A 19981-nucleotide genomic window follows, 5' to 3' on the forward strand; every position below is an offset into this window, starting at 1 on the left:
TTTAAAACATATTGTCACTTCAATAAAAATTACTGCTATAGGGTCAGTTACAAAATTAATTTTAAATGGTTGCCATAGATTACTGCGATTTATTCAGCCTCTTTGTGTTGGTTTATGAATATTTTTTGTAGAAAAAACAAGGCCCCATCAATGGTATCAGCATTGAGGATTAGTGCTCCATTGTTAGTGTCAATGGGAGGAATAATGCCCATTTCTGATGTCAACAGGACTAATAGCGCCCAACCTTGTTGTCAGCACTGAGGAATAGTCCCCCATTGTTAGTGTCAATGGAGGTAACACTGCTCTTTCTTGGTGTCAGTGGAGGTAATAGTTCTCATTCTTGTGTCAGCAGGAATAATAGTGACCCATCAGTCAGTGCTGAGGAATAGTGCTCCATCGATAATGTCAATGGGAGTAATAGTATCCATTCTTAGTGACAGTGGGAGTATTAGTGCCCCATCATTGGTATTATGCTGAGGAATAGTGCTCCTTTGTTAGTGTCAATGGGAGAATAGTACCCATTCTTGGTGGCAATGGGAGTAATAGTGCCCATGTTGTCATTAGTGGGAATAATAGTTCCCCATCCTTGGTGTCAATGAGAAGAATAGTACCCCACCTTTGGGGTCAGTAAGAGAAATAATGCCCCATTATTGGTGTCAGTAGAAGAAATAGTGCCTCATAGTTAGTTTTATTGGGAGAAAAAATACCCCGTTGTTGGTATCAGTGGGAGGACTAGTGCCCCATAGTTGTATCAGTTGAAGAAATAGTACCCACATCATTACTGTCAGTGGGAGGGAATAGTGCCTAGTCGTTGGTGACAGTAGTAGGAAAAGTGCATCAAGGATCTCAAAGGCCAGGAAAAGGCAAGCAAAGATCTCCTGTTTGGGAACCACTGCCAGATCAACCCTGCAAATAATTGTGTCTTATAAGCATCAAAATGATGTATTTCATAAAGCAAAAAAGCATTGCATAAAACTCTGTAATCTACAGAAAGACATTGGCAGCCATCACTCATTTCACTGACTATTTTAAATAAAATGTTGCGTCTAATTGGCTTGCTATTGGGTTCTGCAGTTTTCACACATTTTTTTATTTTTTCAGCCTCATCATAAATGTTTACTATTAAAATCTGAACAATACAAATATAAAGAATTTCATAAATGCATGGTTCAATTACAATCTGTATATTTGATTTTTTTGCAAGCAGGAAGTAGAGTCTGTGTTTGTGTTAGGTAGATATGGCTAAAACCGTGTATATGAGTAAATACTTACTATAGATATTGATGAGCAGACAGTTTGAATTGAAACTAGGGTTCAGACTAAACGCTGGCTGTTCAGGTGTTTAGACAAATCACTTCTATTTACAGCATCATTCCTGGGAAAGCAGAGGGTACCAGCACCCGTTACATCGCTAGAAACTGCCACCATCACTGGCACATTGACTTACATGGCATTGAATTCCCAACTATGTAATCAAAAAACTGGGGGGGGGGGGGGGTAGTATCTGGTATTTTTTAAAGGAGGCTCTAGATTCTTATACGTCTCCCCGCCTTGTAGAACCCTTTCATCCAGCAGGCCAGGGTTAAGGGTCTGTTATCAATTTTTAATAGGGACTTCCACATTTTTTATCCTTTCCCTTTTAAAATCCATTCCAGACCCAAACGCTCTGGTAAGGATTTCCTGGGGGACCTCACACAATTTTGTTGTTGTTTTGCATTAAAGCACCCTTAAAATTCGTATCATAGACTCAAATGGTAACACTATGTAATTTTTTTTGCATTGTTGTTGTAGGATGTGCTACAGCAAAAGTGGCATTTATAAAGAAAAAAATGACATTTTAAATTGCATTCCTTACAAAAAAGAAAAAAAAAAAAGAAAACACACAGACCCCTTTACAAAGATCTTTGAAGTGTATGTGTTTTTTTGTAGTAGAAGGCAGACGGGAAATTACCTGTCCCCCCCCCACCCCTTTTGCAACCTCTCATGCTATATTTTTTTACAACTCTTTACCTATTTGTCCAGAAAAAAAAGGCAATTAATGAAAGATTAGACTTATGATATTAATAACTGCCATTAAATTTAGTAATTAGAATATCAATATATGATAACTAGTAATAAGCGATAAAAGCAGTGAATGTTCGCAAAAATTTCCGATTTGCAAACTTTGTAAAAAAGGACATGGGTAGCATGCCATCCATTGAGAGCACAGTGCGCATGCGCTGATGATGTCACTGGCTGCTACACATGTAAATATCTACTAGACAAGGAAAAAGAGAACTTGTTCTCTTTTTTCTCATCGAGTTCCACGACAGTTTTCTTGATGAAAAAAACATACACACAACCGTTTTCCACGGCAAAAAAGCTCTGCCACCAAGTTTCTTGATGGATTCTGTCGAGGAAAGCGGTCGTGTGTACGAGGCCTAAGACAAGAAGTGTGATACTGGCCCGATCCTCAGGCTAAAATAAAGGGAAAAAAATAAAAGAAAACGAATGCAGCCACCACATTTAAGGACCAGTAAGCTGCAATATAGTATATTACAATTATTTTGTTAAATTGCACTTTAAGGAAAGGTAATGGTAGTATAGTGCATAGCAATCAATGAGACAGTAGATGTGAGTTTACAAAAACAATAAAGCGCACCTCTGTTTGTTTTCAAATGACCAGTTTTTCTCTTTTACTGCTTTTTATACACATCGTCCCAGTGTTAGCCTGTATAAACTCAAATAACATACTCTGTTCTGGATTCAGAAGAGCTCCCTGCTAGAAAGAAACTATTAGAAGAAAAGAATTCTAGCACTAGAGAGCAGCAATAATTTTTACATCGTCCTCTGTCTCTAGAACAATAACACTTGCAGCATCCCTTGTGAAATGATGCTCATGATTCTTGATACAAGACCACAATGATTTTTATCCCCGCAGGATACAATCTGATACTGTAAAATTTTTGGCTAGAGTTTGATTGACATTTTTAGCTCAGCAAATGGGGTCTAAAATGTTCTCTGTAATATAGTCTCCTATGTTCTTTTTAAATAAGGCATGTGTAGATCATGATACAGAACAAATTTGCAGTCATTTGTGCCTACAAGCAGGGCCGGTGCAGGGATTTTTGCCAACTCAGGCTAAGGTGCATTTTGACGCCCCCCCCCCCCCCCGGCGCGCACGCACAGGGCACAACACATCATGGGAACAGTGCACATCAGGGCACATGAGGGCACAGTGAACATCAGGGTGAAGTACATCAGGGTACAGCACACCAGGCCACATCAGGGTAAAGGGCACAGCACATCAGGGCACAGGTCACAGTACATCGGGGCACAGCACATCAGGGCACATGACATTGAGGCACAGCAGACTGGGGCACAGGACATCAGGGCACGGGACATCAGGACACATGACACATCAGGGCACGGGGAACATCAGGGCATATTGGGGCATATTGGAGCACATTGGGGCATAGTGTTTACCTGGCAGCGAGTATGCAGTAAGCATCTGTGATAAGTTCTCTCTCATGTCATGCTGCCCCGGCGGCCTCTCCTCTCTTCTCGTCAATCCCAGATGATGTCACAAGCAAATGGGGATGGACGAGAAGAGAGGAGGGGCCACCGGGGCAGTGTGACATGATAGAGAACCTATTACACACACTGCCCGTGTGGCTGCAGCGCTCCCCTCCCTCCCTCCTCCTCTACACTTCACCGCCGCCGCGTAGCCAAGGCGGACGAGACAGACAATGAGACTGTCTGTCACACCCACACAGACCTAGCACCGGCCCTGCCCCGTCCCCTCCCACCCTGACACAGATGACCACCCGGCAGTCCTTAGCCCCCAGTCCCCGCCTTCCCTGCCCACATCGCCTGTAAATCCCCGGAAGAGCCCAGCACCGTCCGCCATCATTCAACTGCAGATCCTTCCCGACACCAACAGGTGAAGCGGAGAACCAGAAGAAGCTCAGCGCTGTGAGCAGAAAATACTCAAACACTCTCAGCCAATCAGAGGCAGCTGCTGACCAGGGAAGAGAAGTGGAGAGGACGCGCTCTGCCAATCAGGAGAGGAGAGGGCATGTCCCGGGTGGTCATGTGCCTGCTCTTACCGCCCGCAGCGGCAGCCCTGAGCCCACAGACACACACACACTCTACGATCAGGTGTCCCGGTGACCCGCTCAGTTTTCCGCCCTGTTCCCCTGGCGGTACTGGCGCCGTAAGGCAAGTGCCCATGTTGCCTTGCACTAGCTCCAGCCCTGCCTACAAGGTGTGTTTAACCCATTGATGCTGGTGTAACGCAAATATGCGGCTTTCAAGTTCAAGGAGTTGTACCAGGATGATGCCTGCAGCTGCAGGCATCCCCCAGTACCATTTTTTTAGAGTGCACGGTCAGCTTTCTTGTAATAGCAACCAATGTGGCTAATCAGCCATTTGGTGGTTATTATAAGCAACGGAAGGGGACATCGGCTTTGATTGGGTATCTGATCAAGTAATCCAGAAGCTATGTCATGGCATCACTTCCATCACTTTAAAAGAAAATGACAGTATTCATTTTGCTATGATCGTTAGAGCGAGAGCAATAATTCTAGTGCAAGACGTCCTCTGTAACTCTGTAACCGTAGTTTGTCGCCATTCCACCAGTGTGTGTAATTTTAAAGCATGACATGTTAGGTTTCTATTTACTCGGCATAATATCATCTTTCACGTTATACAAAAAATTGGGATAACTTTACTGTTTTTTTTTTTAAATTCATGAAAGTTTATTTCTTCCAAAAAATTACATTTGAAAGACCACTGTGCAAATACAATGCGACACAAAATATTTTAACGATCAACGCTTTATTCTCTAGGGTCTCTGCTAAAAATATATTTAATGTTTGGGGGTTTTAAGTAATTTTCTAACAAAAAATACTGGTTTTAATTTGTAAGCAACAAGTGCTAGAAAAAGGCTTAGGCATGAAGGGGTTAATAAAAGCTAACAACACAATACTGACTCATAACTATAAGGCCTCTTGCACACGATACTCCTGTTTGAGCTAAAAAGTCTACTTTTACAGACTTTTTTTTATGTTGTATGTAATTGCACGCATTTTCGCATTTTACTGAAGAATGCACAGCGCTTGTTTACGCACCTGTGTGCATAGGTCAGTGCTTCTCAAATAGTGGGGCGCGCCCCCCTGGGGGGCCGCGAGGCTCCGTAAAGGGGGGCTCATTTGACCTGGCAAATACTGCATACTGCAGAGAGAGGGAGCAGCGCGGCGCGATCACTTGAGATTGTCCCAGCGCAGCCCCAGTAGCAGCCCGACGCGGAGGACCACGTGACCCTTTCGAGGAGAACAGGCCCGTAGCAGCAATTATCCCCCGTTTCCAGCCCGTGCAGCCCCTCCGCACCGCTCACTACACAGATGCTCTGATCCTCCGAGTTATCGCTCCAGCCTACCAACTCGTCACTCCGCCCATCTTGTTCCACATGGGCCAAGCCTCCAACCTTCCATCCAATCCCGCACCAGCACTCTGCGAGTCCTGACACCGCTCCTCCGCTCAGCGTCAGTGAGACGTCCTGCACAGCCTGAGTGGAGCGTGCGACTCGATTGCCCATGGTGCACAGGGACTGACAGCGGAATGTCCGTTCGCCTGAAGGCCTACACATCCATCTGGGTCATGGTAAGAGCGCAGCACATTGCCCACGTTTGATGCTGAATGCCAAAGTGATCCACATTTCTCTCTTTTTTATTCTCTTATACGTTAATAAGGATACAGTGTTATGCAGAGGTGTACTTATAACAATTTTATAGACAAAATATACTATTTACAGTCGTGCGGGGGGGGGGCGAAATGTTTTCTTCTTCCTAGGGGGGGCATGACAGAAAATAATTGAGAAGCACTGGCATAGGTACATTACAATTATTGGACTGTATTTTAGCTCAGTAAAAAAAAAAAGCTGTACTGAGCTTTTTCAAGCTGCAGTGTGCAAGAGGTATTTAAATGACTTAGGGCCAGATTCTCGTAGATCGGCACATCTTTATGCCGGCGTAGCGCATCTCAGATGCGTTACGCCGACGTAACTTAGAGAGGCAAGCTCTGTATTCTGTAATCAGATGCGTGCACTTTTGCGCCGGCGTAGTGTAACTTTGCCGGCGTAAGACGCCGTAATTCAAAGTAGGAAGGAAGTGGGCGTGATCCATTTAAATGAACCGTGACCCCATGCAAATGAAGGGCCGAATGCATCGTCACGTGATCGCATGTGCCGCGCGCCTCTGCGCATGCTCACAACTACGCCTGGCATTATTCCTGAGTTACGCCGGCCCACTGTGTACACAAATAGAGCTTTATTTTTTTTCTATCAGTTAGGTATCCATCGGTTAAATTTAAAACAAGATTGCTTTTTTTTAACCTATGGATAAATAACCGATGGCGCCCACACACGATCGGTTTGGTCCAATGAAAACGGTCCATCAGACCGTTCTTATCGGTTTGACGGATCGAGTGTACGCGGCATAACAGAATAACATCAAGTTTTATCCAAAGCCTCGTACACAAGATCAGATTATCAGACAAATTTTAGTCCGTTTTTTGTTGCATGCTAGTCTCATGTCGAAAGTGAAGAGATAAATATAAAAAATCCCTAGTGAGGCATTTATTGGTTACAGCTAGAGCATGTATTCCAGCTCTCTGGAAGAGCACTTGCCTTCCAAGCAGACCACAATGGTTGGCAAAAATTACAGAAATGCAACACTTGGAGATTCTTACAGCTGCTCTGAGGGAACAGGAAGAGGGGGTCAGGGAGATATGGGCACCCTATGTTAGATATAGGGAAAGAGAGGAATAGGATGGGGGTGGTGGAGTGTGGAGGGGAGGAGGGAATCCCTTTTTTTTTTTTTTTTTGGGGGCTGATGCTGTTTTGAATAGCAGGATTGAAGGTGGGGAGGGAGGGAGGGGAAGAGAGGGATGTATTTGAGGAATATCTGGGGTATTAATGTCTCTAATGAAGAGAGTGCACGTCCAATGTGCGGGATTTGCAAAGGAAGAAAGTTAAGGTCCATTAGCATTGGTTTTGAGGACTGTAAATAAAGGTAAAGATGTATAGGATTAAGAGTTTGATTTGACAAGAGAATGAAAAATGTCCTATGTAAACTCTGAAGTTGATTGCTGTGTAGGATGTGATACTAACTTTTGTTTGAGGCAATGTGAAGTGTTGAAAAAAAATGGGAAAAAAATAAAGAATTTATAAGAAAGTGAAGAGGTTACTTTTATACGAAAATTCTCGTTTGATAGAATTCAACTTCAAAAGTGATGTCATGTGTTGAATTGTTTTGTATGTATTTTTTTGTTTCTGAGCATGTGAAGTCTTGATCTTACAGTTTCTTTCAGACCAAAACTGTACTAATTAAATGAAAATCGGACGTTGTGTTCACGTACGATAAAAAATGTATAGACTGGGAATACAGTTTTTGTCTTCCGAAAATTCGTAATCAGCTGACGAAAGCACCGTAATAATGAAACCCGAAAATCAGCAGATCTTTCGCCGGACAAAATGTTTCTTCTGATTTGGGCCTTAAAGTACTGTGTAGCATAAACAACTGATTTTTTTTTTTATGAACTACTGTTTTTACATTTTTTCATTCTTTGTTGCATATCAGCGTTGCTAATCTTCTACAGCCTCTATGCAGCCATCTTCTGTCTACAGGCATGCTCTCCAGTGATGTCTGCATGGCATTACTAATTGTGGGCTACTTAAGACCCCTTTCACACTGGGGCTGCGACCGTGATAAAGTACCGTTCATTTAAGCAGCAATTTACCGCTATTTAAACAGTGCTTTTTGACCGCTAGCAGGGCGCTTTTAACCCCACACTGTTGGGGCACTTCTGAAGCACTTTTCAGGCGCTTTGGAAGCGCTGCCCATTCATTCCAATGGACAGGGCTTTTAGGAGCGTTAAATACAGCACTCTCAACCCGCCCCAAACATGTCGCTTGCAGGACTATTTGGAACATCCAGCAAGCGCACCGCCCAAGTGTGAAAAATCACACTTGAATGAATGGGAGGTGGTTTTCAGGAGCTTAGCAGAGGCTATTTTCAGTGCCAATGCACCTGAAAACCGACCTAGTGTGAAAGGGGTCCTTTTGTGACAACAGTGAACCTTGCCTCTGCAATGTGCATTAGCACAGCCACTTACTGAAAAACCAATCCAATGACAACACAGGAGCAAAACTGGAAAACAGGGACAGAGTTTTGTCACTCTATACCAGGAGCTTCATGGCAGGGTCACTGGGTATTATTTTATTGAAAGCCACAGACTAGGGCGTGTCCTGGCTATGGAGGAGTGAGGATGCGTGTGTCTGCCGCTCCGATTCACCGCCGCACCTAACCTGAGCTACAAGGGAGGATTGCTTACCGTCTGTCCCCTGACATGTCGCAGAAGATCCGGGCACCCCCGCAGACCCCTCGGGGAGACCGCTCGAGACAGGGGCAGCTCGATTCCTTCCTCGTGGAGCCGACCAGAGGCGGCCGCGAGGCTTCCAAGATGGCGCCGGCCGGGAGATCACAGAGCGCTGCTCCAGCCTCGCAGGCTCCGACGACCCGATCCCACCTGCAACCGAGCTCCCCCGGGCCTTCTCCGTCGCTGGTGAGTGACCCGACAGCCCTGATCTCCCCGCACTCGCCCTCTTCTCTCCTGGGCCTCTCTGAAGAGCCTGACCCCCTGGAAGACGCAGACATCAGGCGCCATATTTGGGCCCTCCCCACCAAAGCAGACCTAGAGCGCTTTGCAGACCGGGTTGAGAGAGCCCTGAAAGAGGATGTGGCCCAATTAAAGACGGACACTACCCATCTGGGCAATAGGGTAGAAGCCCTGGAGCAGAAGCTAGAGGATGTGCTCCCAGTCATCTCGCAGCTACAGGAGAAATGTTCGGCTCAGAGCCATCAAATTGAGGCCTTGCTGTGTCATTTAGATGACATGGAGAACCGCAGCCGAAGGGCGAATATCAGGATAAGGGGCTTGCCTGAAGCGACCGGAGCGAGGGATATAACTCCTACATTGGAAGACATATTTAAAGACATTTTAGGCCTGCCTGCTACGGCTGCGGTGGAGATTGACCGCGCACACAGAGCACTTAAACCACCGTCGCAAGACGTGAACAACCCGCGAGATGTCATCTGCAAACTCCATAAATACACACTCAAGGACCGTATAATGCAGAAGATGAGGGGTAAAACCCATTACGATTTTGATGGTGCCCGTCTGACATTTTACCAGGACATCTCAAGGCGCACCCTTATGCAGAGAAGGCTGCTGCGACCCCTTTTGGCGGCCTTACAAGACGCAGGCCTGACATACCGCTGGGGTTTCCCCTTCTATCTTCAGGCTACCAAAGATGGCAGAACTGTGACTCTACGCACGAAGGATGATTTGCCACACTTCCTTTCGTCTCTTGACCTGGACCCGGTGGACTTCCCGGACTGGCGGACATCGTCGGAGGTCCCTACCCTCGCCCTCCCGCCTTCGGGCCCCTGGCAAACGGCTAAACGCAGGAACCGCAGACGGAGACGGAGCCAACGCCTTTCCGAGTCCTCGCAAGGACCTGCTCCAGTCGGAGACTGATTCTCCTTTACTCCATCTCCGGCCGGAGATGCTTGATGATTCCTAATACCGATGTGCCCATTCCCAACTGTTTGGGCTCCCTGTTGCCTATACCCCTTGGGACTGCCACCTTTGACACTTAGCTCCCTTTCCTCTCCCACATACCGCTCCACGCCTGATGCGGTGGTCGGTGGCGGACGCCCCCTCCTTTCCCTCTTGTTGTGTTGGCCACGTTCCCCCAGTAGGCTACCCTTTTTTGTTTTTTGGGTACTGATCCCCTTTGGGATCTTGGACTAGGGTCCGGGCCCCCCCTCCGTAAAGGATCGAGGTCCCGGACAGGGTCCATAGTGACTTGGCTAGACTGTTTGGTCTCGGCCTTTCCCCCCCTCTCCTTTTTTTTTTTTTTTGTTTTTTGCCGTGTTTACTATGCATTTACTGACTATTGATGCTTGTCATTTTGTCTCCCCTCTTCCCACTCTTCCACCTGTCATTTTCTCCCTTTTTCTTCTCTCCTCCCCTCGCCTTCCTCCTACTCCTCTCTCTCCTAGGTGCGTCTTGCTGCTCCGCCTTCCACACCGTGCGCCCCGTATCTATCAGCGACTCCATCCTCTCCGGACACACCTATGGCCACCCTACAGGTAAGCTCCTACAATGTTAGAGGCTTATGCTCCCCCCACAAGCGCAGCAAGCTCTGGTGGGAGTTGAAAAGGCTCAAAACGCAGGTGGTCTTCTTGCAAGAGACCCACTTTACGCCACAGTCGCTACCCAGACTCCCTAAACACCTCTTTAGCCAGTGGTTTATTAGTACATCTCCAACCCCTAAATCCAGGGGTACCGCAATAGCTATACACAGGTCATGCCCCTTTCAGCCCACTGACACCTGAATAGACCCCCTAGGCCGCTACGTATTTCTGAAGGGCTCCCTGGCTGGACACACCTACACATTCGCATCTATCTATGCCCCTAATGTTAATCAGCTGGGGTTCCTCGACACTATGTTGGAACGTCTGGGCGAGTTTAGGGAGGGCTTCCTGATCCTGGGGGGAGACTTCAACGTCAGCCCTGACCCCTTACTTGACACTTCTCATGCTAGGCCCACACATTCCTACGCGTTCCTCAAACACTTCCGTAAGTCCCTCCAATCCCTCCTCCTGACGGATAGCTGGCGAACACTACACCCGTCTGACCGCGACTTTAGCTATTACTCTAAGGTACATGACGTCTACACCCGCATAGATCACCTGTACGTGGACCGGAACACCCTGAAGCTTTTGAGATCTGCCTCCATAGGACAGATCACCATCTCGGACCATGCGCCAGTGTCGGCGGTCTTTGCCTTACCCTCGGGTTCACGTCGATCCTGGACATGGCGACTGAATGACAACCTACTAGACGATGCGGGGGTGGTGGGAGAAATCTCAGACACCTTGTCCCACTATTTTTCCGAGAACTCCACGGCTGACGTGAGTGAGGGCACGTTGTGGGAGGCCCATAAGGCCGTGATCAGGGGGGCATTGATTTCTCAAGGCTCCCGGCTGAAGCGAGAACGCATGGCGGACTTTCACAGGGTGTACACCGCCCTCCAGAAAGCTGAACTCGACCATAAAACGACGGGGGGCCCAGAGGCACTGCGTACCCTGACGGAACTGCGGGAGTTGTTCCTGCGGCTTCTGGACAGGCAGACACACAAGCGTTTCCGCCACATGTCCCATAGGTTCTACGAACATGGGAACAAGTGCGGTCACATGCTAGCACGGGCGCTCCGGACACGGACGGCGCAGATGCATGTTCATAAATTAAATTCCCCTTCGGGGGTTCCGACGGTGCTGTCCTCTAAAATCGCAGCGGGCTTTCGGGAGTACTATGCCGCTTTGTATGACTTGAACTCTGATCTCCCCTTTTCGGCGCGGGCCGCGAAATGTCAGGCGATTCGAGACTATCTGACCTCGTCGGGATTCCCCTCGCTCACGGACGACCAGTCCTCAGCTTTAGAACAACCAATCACCCTGATTGAACTTAGATCGACGATTGGGGCTCTACCCGCTGGGAAGAGCCCGGGCCCGGACGGGTTTACCAAGGCATACTTTGCGACCTTTCTCTCCCACTTAGAAAACCCACTATTGCGCTACTTTAATTCTATAGCGGGGGTACGACAATTCCGCCGGAAGCTTTACTAGCCCATATTACTGTGATCCCGAAGGAGGGCAAGGATCCCGCCGCCCCACAGAGTTACCGCCCTATCTCGCTCCTTAACTTAGACGTGAAGATCCTAGCGAAAATATTGGCCAATAGGCTCAAACATCTGTTGCCTGGACTTGTGCACCTTGATCAGACAGGCTTCATCCCGGGCAGGGAGGCGCGGGACAACTCCATACGGGCGGTTCAGCTCATTCACTGGGCCCGCTCCTGTGCAGACCCCCAGTCCTACCTCATCCTTTCCACCGATGCCGAAAAGGCATTCGACCGGGTGGACTGGTCGTACCTGCAGGAGGTACTCAAGCATTTGGGCTTGGGCCCCCGTATGTTGGCGTCCATCTTGGCTCTGTACTCTGATCCATGTGCACAGGTGAAGGTGAATGGTACCCTTTCCTCCCGCTTCCCCATCAGGAACGGCACGAGGCAGGGGTGCCCACTCTCACCCCTCCTCTTTGCGCTGGTACTGGAGCCCCTGCTCCGTACAGTTCGGGCTAACGGTGATATTAGGGGCTTGCGGGTTGGGAATGCGGAACATAAACTCTCAGCTTACGCTGACGATGTTCTTTTTCATCTCGCGAACCCACTGCTCTCATTGCCGGTCCTGCTGAAGGAACTTAACCACTTTGGCACCCTATCCAATTTCAAAATAAATTTTGACAAATCGGAGATCCTCCCTATTAACTTGACCCCAGACCTAACAAACAGACTCAAAGCTGCCTTTCCTTTCTCATGGGCCAACACATCCTTACGCTACCTGGGAGTACGACTCACGGATAGGTATGAAGCCTTGTACAAGACAAACTTCCCCCCTTTGCTCGCTGCGATTAAAGATGATCTTACTAAGTGGACTCACACTGCCTTCACCTGGTTTGGCCGGGTGAACGTGGTGAAGATGAACATTCTACCGCGTATCCTTTTCTATTTCCAGATGCTCCTGATTAGATTGCCTAGACTGTTCTTTGATCGCCTCTCTAGCATGCTGACTGAATTTATCTGGAGCGCGCGTAAGCCCCGAATAGCTCTCAAGACGTTAAAGCGCTCTAAGACAGAGGGCGGGCTGGGACTTCCTGACATTAGACGATATTATAGGGCAGTTGCTCTCCAAAGGATACTGAACTGGCGTTTCCACTCTCAATCGAAGCTCTGGGTATCTCTGGAGAAATGCCTTGCGGGGCGGAACCTATCGTACGCACCGTGGTTACAGCGGGAACACAGGGGTCTATCAGACACAACCTCACCATTGACGACCCATGTGCTCGCGCTCTGGGATAGACTGAACGTTACGCTTAAATTGTCTCCCCCTGTGTCGCCGCTGGTCCCATTAGGTGGCTTCCTTTGGTTTCCTCCGGGGGAGCAAATGGCCTTTTTTGGACGGGAACGCCAGCTGCGGGAAGCTCATGAAGGATGGTAAACTCCTGGAATACGAGACCCTTCCGACGGGGAGACAGGGGCCACGGATGAATTTCTGGCGGTATAGGCAACTACACCACTTTTTTGAAAAACAGGGCCACAGGATAAGGGATCCCTCTTCTGTCACCCCGTTTGAGGGTCTGTTCATTAATGATGAACCTACCCCACACCTGGTGTCTGAACTCTACCGTTTGCTGGGCTCTGCTGCCCCTCTGCCCGTGCCCGCCTACATACGGAAGTGGGAGAGAGATTTGGATCAGGTCCTTACGGACGCACAACTGACCCATTTATACCGCCTCACTCATTCTTCCTCTGTGGACTCTAAAACACAAGAGACACATTTTAAACTATTGTCTCGCTGGTACCGTGTGCCGGCGGACTTGGCTTGTATTTACCCAACTGAATCCGGGCTGTGTTGGCGTGGGTGCGGGCACAGGGGCACACTCATCCACATATGGTAGAGCTGCCCCCTGATTGAGCCCTTCTGGGCGGACGTTAAAGATCAGATACTGACGATCACCGGGGTTGACATACCCTTCTCTCCGGTGCACTTTCTTCTCCATGTCCCAACAATTCCTCTCAGTCACTATAAGAAGAGTGTAATTCCACACTTACTCAATGCAGCCAGGAGGCTGCTTCCGGTGTACTGGAAGCAGTCTAGAGTACCTGGTCGCGAGGATTGGATACGGGCGGTAAGTGACATCGGAGAGGCTGAGAGATGGGTGGCGACCTGTCGCGACCGCCATGACCGACATATGACCGTGTGGGCACCGTGGACAGACTATGTCTCGGACCCTGTTTTTGTCCCCTCTAGTCTAGACGTGGCTTTGCTGGAATTGGCGGAGCCCTCCCTTAAGACTCGCAGGCTGCAAGCTCTCGCTGGGGAGCAGCTGGATCCACCAGCACTTGGTTAAGGAGATGGCCGTCCGGCACTGATGTTTGTTGTTGGGGTGGAGCGCCCGGTGTGGAAGCGGACAAGTCTTATTTTTTCTCACTAACAAGGTACGCACTGTTCCTTTCTCTACTCTTTCTTTTCTACCCCCCCTCTTTTTCCCTCTCCTCCCCTTTCTCCCTACATGTCTTACCTGTGCTCCTTCTCTTTCCCAGACCCTTATCTCCCTCTCATCCTCTCCCCTCCCAAAGTCTACTCCCTTTTATTGTTACGGCTTGTGACCGGTGATGGAGATGTTACTCCTTAAGAATGTTGAGTGTGGTGTTGGGCTAGTTGGAGCAAATTGTTAGACCTTGATTTACCCCATAGCCCGCCTGGGGGCCTTTGCCGATCCCTGGCCCTGACCCAGAGCTCACCTGGGGGTGGTGGGTGGTTAGTTGGAGGTCTCAGTACCCCCCCCTCCGCCCCGGACGTGAGCTTCTGGTTCGGTCTTGAGCCCTATGGCTCGCCTGGGTTGGCAGGGCTCTCGCGCAGATCTCCCTCCTGGCTCATACCCAGGCTCGGGTGGTCTAGCGGAAAGTTCAGCTCTTCCCCCTCCGAGATATCACACCTTGGGTGTTCGCTCCCACACCATCTCTGGTTGTGGCCCATGTGGCCACCATGTTGCCGGGGGGGCCGAGCCGGCCGCGGACAACCTTAGGGTGTTGGCTGCTGGACCGGCCCTCATGGCTGAGTTTACGTCTGACACTGGTGGTTCATACCTGCTTACAAAATGTGCATTGTTTGATATATAACTCCACTGTTTGACGGCCCTGCGTGGCCGGATCTTTATGTAATGACAACCTGTTGGGTGTATCTGACTTTTGTCTTATATGCTCTTCCCCCTTCCCCTTTTATGTTTCTGTTTTCCTTTTATTTTTTCAATAAATACTGATTATACAAAAAAAAAGAAAGCCACAGACTGAAAAATATAGAACATTGCACCGGAAGTTACATAAATATTTTAAAGCCTGAGAATTGGATGTGAGTTTCCCTGACTCCAATTTTCATAACAGGCATGTGTGACCAGCTCACAATAGAGCCAGTTCACACATGTCTAGGGCGGGCGTGATCCGGATTAAAAAAGGGTCTGGTGCGTGTTTGGTTTTAGGTTCATGTGCAAATTCAGGGAAAAATTACGCCCTGAATTGCACCTAAATGGGTGAACAGACACGCACCGGACCCCAGGCACGAACCCACAGCCGCACACATGTGAACCCGGCCTAAAGATTAAAGCTGACCATAGATGGATAGAATTACAAATGAAAATTCTTTGGAAAAGTCTTACAAAAATTATCAGAACATTCAAATGTTGCTCAAAAGATTTATTTTGCTTTTAACATTTGATTTTGAAATGAATTGACTTTACCAAATAAAATCCACATACACTGTTATGCCGCGTACACACGACCATTTTTCATGACAAGAAAAATGCAATTTTTTTAATTGGTCGCAAAAAACGATCGTGTGTAGGCTCCAGAGCACATTCAGATTTTGCTTGCACTGATTCTGTTACTAGGAGACACTAACATTTTCACTGTCTGTCACCTGCCAACCTCTGTGTTTTTTTCACTAGCCAGCCCAGCAAAGCCTGTGCTAGAGACTGACAATCTGAAAAAAAGTGATGGCTTCCTGCTGTGAGCAAAGCAATGCTGCTGCTAAGGATGTCATGAGGAGTGGAAGCAGACACCCCTACTACACTCTTTGCCCCTACAGTGCAGCAGCAATACATCCCTGAACAGACTCTGACTTGTAACTAGGGATGAGCTGAACACCCCCCCGTTCGGTTCGCACCAGAACCTTCGAACGGACCGAACGTTCGCGCAAACATTTAGAACCCCATTGACGTCAATAGGACTCGAACGTTCGAGTTCAAAAGTGCTCATTTTAAAGCCTAATATGCAAGTTATTGACGGAAAATGGGTTTGGGGACCCGGGTCTTGCCCCAGGGAACATGTATCAATGGGAAAAAAAGTTTTTAAAAACGTCATTTTTTCTGGAGCAGCGATTTTAATGATGATTAAAGTGAAAAAAAAAAAAAAAATCCTTTAAATATTCGTACCTGCTGTGTGTCTATAGTATGCCTGTGAAGTGGCACATGTTTAGAACTGTCCCTGCACAAAATGAGATTACTATAAGAAAAAAGTAATTTAAGACGGTTTACGGGTTTAATGTAATGTTTGGTCCCTGCAATATGAATGAAAATCACTGAGAAAAATAGCATGGGTTTCCCCTCCCCCCAGGTCATTACAAGCCCCTTTGGCCCTATATACTTTGAACAGCAGTATACAGGCGGTGCAAACAAGACAGGGACTGTAGGTAGAATCTGTAATTTTCAACTGGTACTTCTTTAAAGTGTAGCTTCAGCCATAAAATCTTTTTTAAGCTTTTCTGAAAACATAGAGAAGGGTTATCACCCCTGTAACATTTGTTTTGCTGTCTGTGTGCATCTGTTCAGAAGATTGCACCTCACTTTCTGTCCCAATGACAAATGATTTCTTTTTTTTTGTGAAACAAGGATTGGTGATAAAGCATCAGTGGACAGGAGACACCTTTTACAGAAGAGAATTTCCCTTCCTAGGGGTTGATTTCTTCTGACTTCCTGTTGTCTCCTTCCGTTTGCAAGTTGGAGTCGTTTGTAAGTTGGATGTTTGAAAGTAGGGGCCTGCCGTATATACGCTGCATAAATTTGGGCCCTAGGTGTTGGTGTTGCCACAACACTGTAAGCCCTCACAGTTAGTCTTGGTGGGCGCTGGAATGCCCTGCTGTGAAATAATAGATCAAGAATTGTAATTACATGCCCCTGTTGAACAGGGGCAGAAAAATTGGGCCTTAGGCACTGGTGCTGGTGCCATAACACTGTAACCCCTCACAGATACTCTAGTTGGAGCGCAGCAATGAGCCCGCTGCAAAGTATTGCATCAAAAATGTTAATTACACGCCCCTGTTAAACAGGGGCAGAAAAATTGGGCCTTAGGCACTGGTGCTGGTGCCACAACACTGCAACCCCTCACAGATACTCTAGTTGGAGCGCAGCAATGAGCCCGCTGCACAGTATTGCATCAAAAAATTTAATTACACGCCCCTGTAAAACAGGGGCAGAAAAACTGGGCCTTAGGCACTGGTGCTGGTGCCACAACACTGCAACCCCTCACAGATACTCTAGTTGGAGCGCAGGAATGAGCCTGCTGCAAAGCATTGCATCAAAAATTGTAATTACACGCCCCTGTTAAACAGGGGCAGAAAAATTGGGTCTTAGGCACTGGTGCCACAACACTGCAACCCCTCACAGATACTCTAGTTGGAGTGCAGAAATGAGCCCACTGCAAAGCATTGCATCAAAAATTGTAATTACACGCCCCTGTTAAACAGGGGCAGAAAAATTGAGCCTTAGGCACTGGTGCTGGTGCCACAACACAGCAACCCCTCACAGATACTCTGGTTGGAGTGCAGGAATAAGCCTGCTGCAAAGTATTGCATCAACAATTTTAATTACACTCCCCTGTTAAACAGGGGCAGAAAAATTGGGCCTTAGCCACTGGTGGCGATGCCCAGAACCAACAATGTTCTTACAAGCTATCAGCAAGATCATTAAGGAGGAAAATGATATTCACTCAGAATAACAGGATAGACACTCAGCATTAGCATAGGCAGTCTTGAAGGGATCTGACATTTCAAAAACAAAATATTCAGTTACATCAGCATCAGGTGCTTGGTAGCTGGTGGTGATCAAAGCCTGATTCATTTTTATGAAGGTCAGTCGATCGACCGAGTCGGTGATGAGGCGCACCCTGTGATCGGTTACAAAGCCTCCAGAAGCGCTGAATGTGTGTTCTGAAAGAACGCTGGATGCAGGACAAGCCAGTAGCTCAATTGCGTACTGTGCAAGCTCTGGCCAGTGATCCATCCTCAAGACCCAGTAAGCCAGAGGATTTTTGGTGGAAAAGGTGCCCAAGTCTGATCTTGCCACTAGGTATTCCTGCACCATGTAAAACAGACGCTGGCGATGGTTGCTGGAACCGGTCATACCTTGGGGCTGCGGTCTAAAAAAATTTAAACGCATCGGTCAGACGGCCACCTTCTCCACCGCTCTTTCTGTGACTGACCGAAGCCTCAGCAACACGTTGTCCAGGACCAGGATTTTGTAACCCCCCAGTCTCTGGGAACGCGTTGCACAGACCTTTCTGCAAGGCCTCCCGAAGATGTTTCATCCTCTGCTCCCTCTGCACCGGCAAGATAAGGTCCGCAACCTTATTCTTGTAACGTGGATCAAGGAGAGTTGCCAGCCAGTAATGATCCCTCTCCTTGATAGCACGAGGATCCTTCCGCAGGCTTTGCAGGATCAGGGAGGCCATGCAGCGTAGGTTTGCTAAGGCATTCGGTGCAGAGTTCTCTGGGTCACTGAGGACGACATGATCCGCAGCCACCTCATCCCAGCCACGTACAAGTCCATGGGTTCCTTGGGACTGTAATTAATCCCTTGAAGACTGCTGCTGATGCTGAGTGCTAGGCTCCACCTCCATGCTGACACAATCCTCCTCCTCCTCCTCCTCTTCCTCTTCCTGTGTGATAGGCGGACAAGCAGGAACACTGTCTGGATAAAGGGGGCCTTGAGAGGTAAGGAAGTCCTTCTCTTCCTCCCTCTGTTCTGCCTCAGGGGCCCTGTCCATTATTCCTCGCAGCGTGTGCTCCAACATGTGAATAAGAGGGACAGTCTCACTGATGCATGCACTGTCACTGCTCACTATCCTCATGGCCTCCTCAAATGGTGGCAGGACATTGCATGCATCCCTGATCAAGGCTCACTGGCGTGGGGAAAAAACCAAGCTCCCCTGACCCAGTTCTGCTGCCATATTGGCACAGATACTCATTGATGGCCCTCTGCTGCAGCATGGCCAACGTAGAGTTCCACCTGGTGGGCATGTCACAGATTAGGCGGTTCTTGGGCAGGTTGTATTCCCTTTGGAGGTCTGCCAGCCGAGCACTGGCATTACATGACCGTCAGAAATGCACACAGACTTTCCTGGCCTGCTTCTGGACATCCTGTAAGCCCGGGTACCTGCCCAAGGACCGCTGCACCACCAAATTAAGGACATGAGAAAAACAGGGCACATGGGTCAGTTGTCCCTGTCGCAGGGCGGAGAAGAGGTTGGTGCCATTGTCGCAAACCACCATTCCTGGCTTAAGCTGGCGTGGCGTCAACCACCTCTGAGCCTGCCCCTGCAGAGCTGACAGAACCTCTACCCTAGTGTGGCTCCTGTCCCCCAAGCACACCAGCTCAAGCACTGCATGGCATCTCTTTGCCTGCGTACCTGCGTAGCCCCTTGAACGCCTATGGAGCACCGCTGGTTCTGAGGACATACAGCACAGGAAGAGGCCACAGAGGAAGAAGAGGAGGGGGTGGAGGAGAGAGGTGTGTCACAATCAGTAGTAGAATTAGGGAGGCGTGGTTGATGGAACAACCTCCAACACTACTATACCTTGTCATGCGTCCTTCCCAGCTGCCAGCAGAGTCACCCAATGCACCGTGAAAGATAGGTAACGTCCCTGTCCATGCCTGCTGGACCATGAGTCAGCGGTAATATGCACCTTACCACTGACCACCCTGTCCAGCGAGGCATGGACATTGCCTTCCACATGCTGGTAGAGAGCCGGAATCACCTTCCGTGAGAAAAAGTGGCGTTTGGGAACTTGCCACTGCGGTCCCGCACATTCCACAAACTCACGGAAGGGGGCAGAATCTACCAACTGAAAAGGCAGCAGTTGAAGTGCTAGCAATTTAGCTAAGCTAGCATTCAACCGCTGGGCATGTGGATGGCTGGGAGAGAACTTCTTTCGGCGCTGCAGCAGCTGGGGCAGGGAAATTTGCCTGGTACAATCTGCCAT

This window comes from Rana temporaria, chromosome 6 (genome assembly GCF_905171775.1).
Source record: "Rana temporaria chromosome 6, aRanTem1.1, whole genome shotgun sequence".
In the NCBI taxonomy this organism is placed as follows: Eukaryota; Metazoa; Chordata; class Amphibia; order Anura; family Ranidae; genus Rana; species Rana temporaria.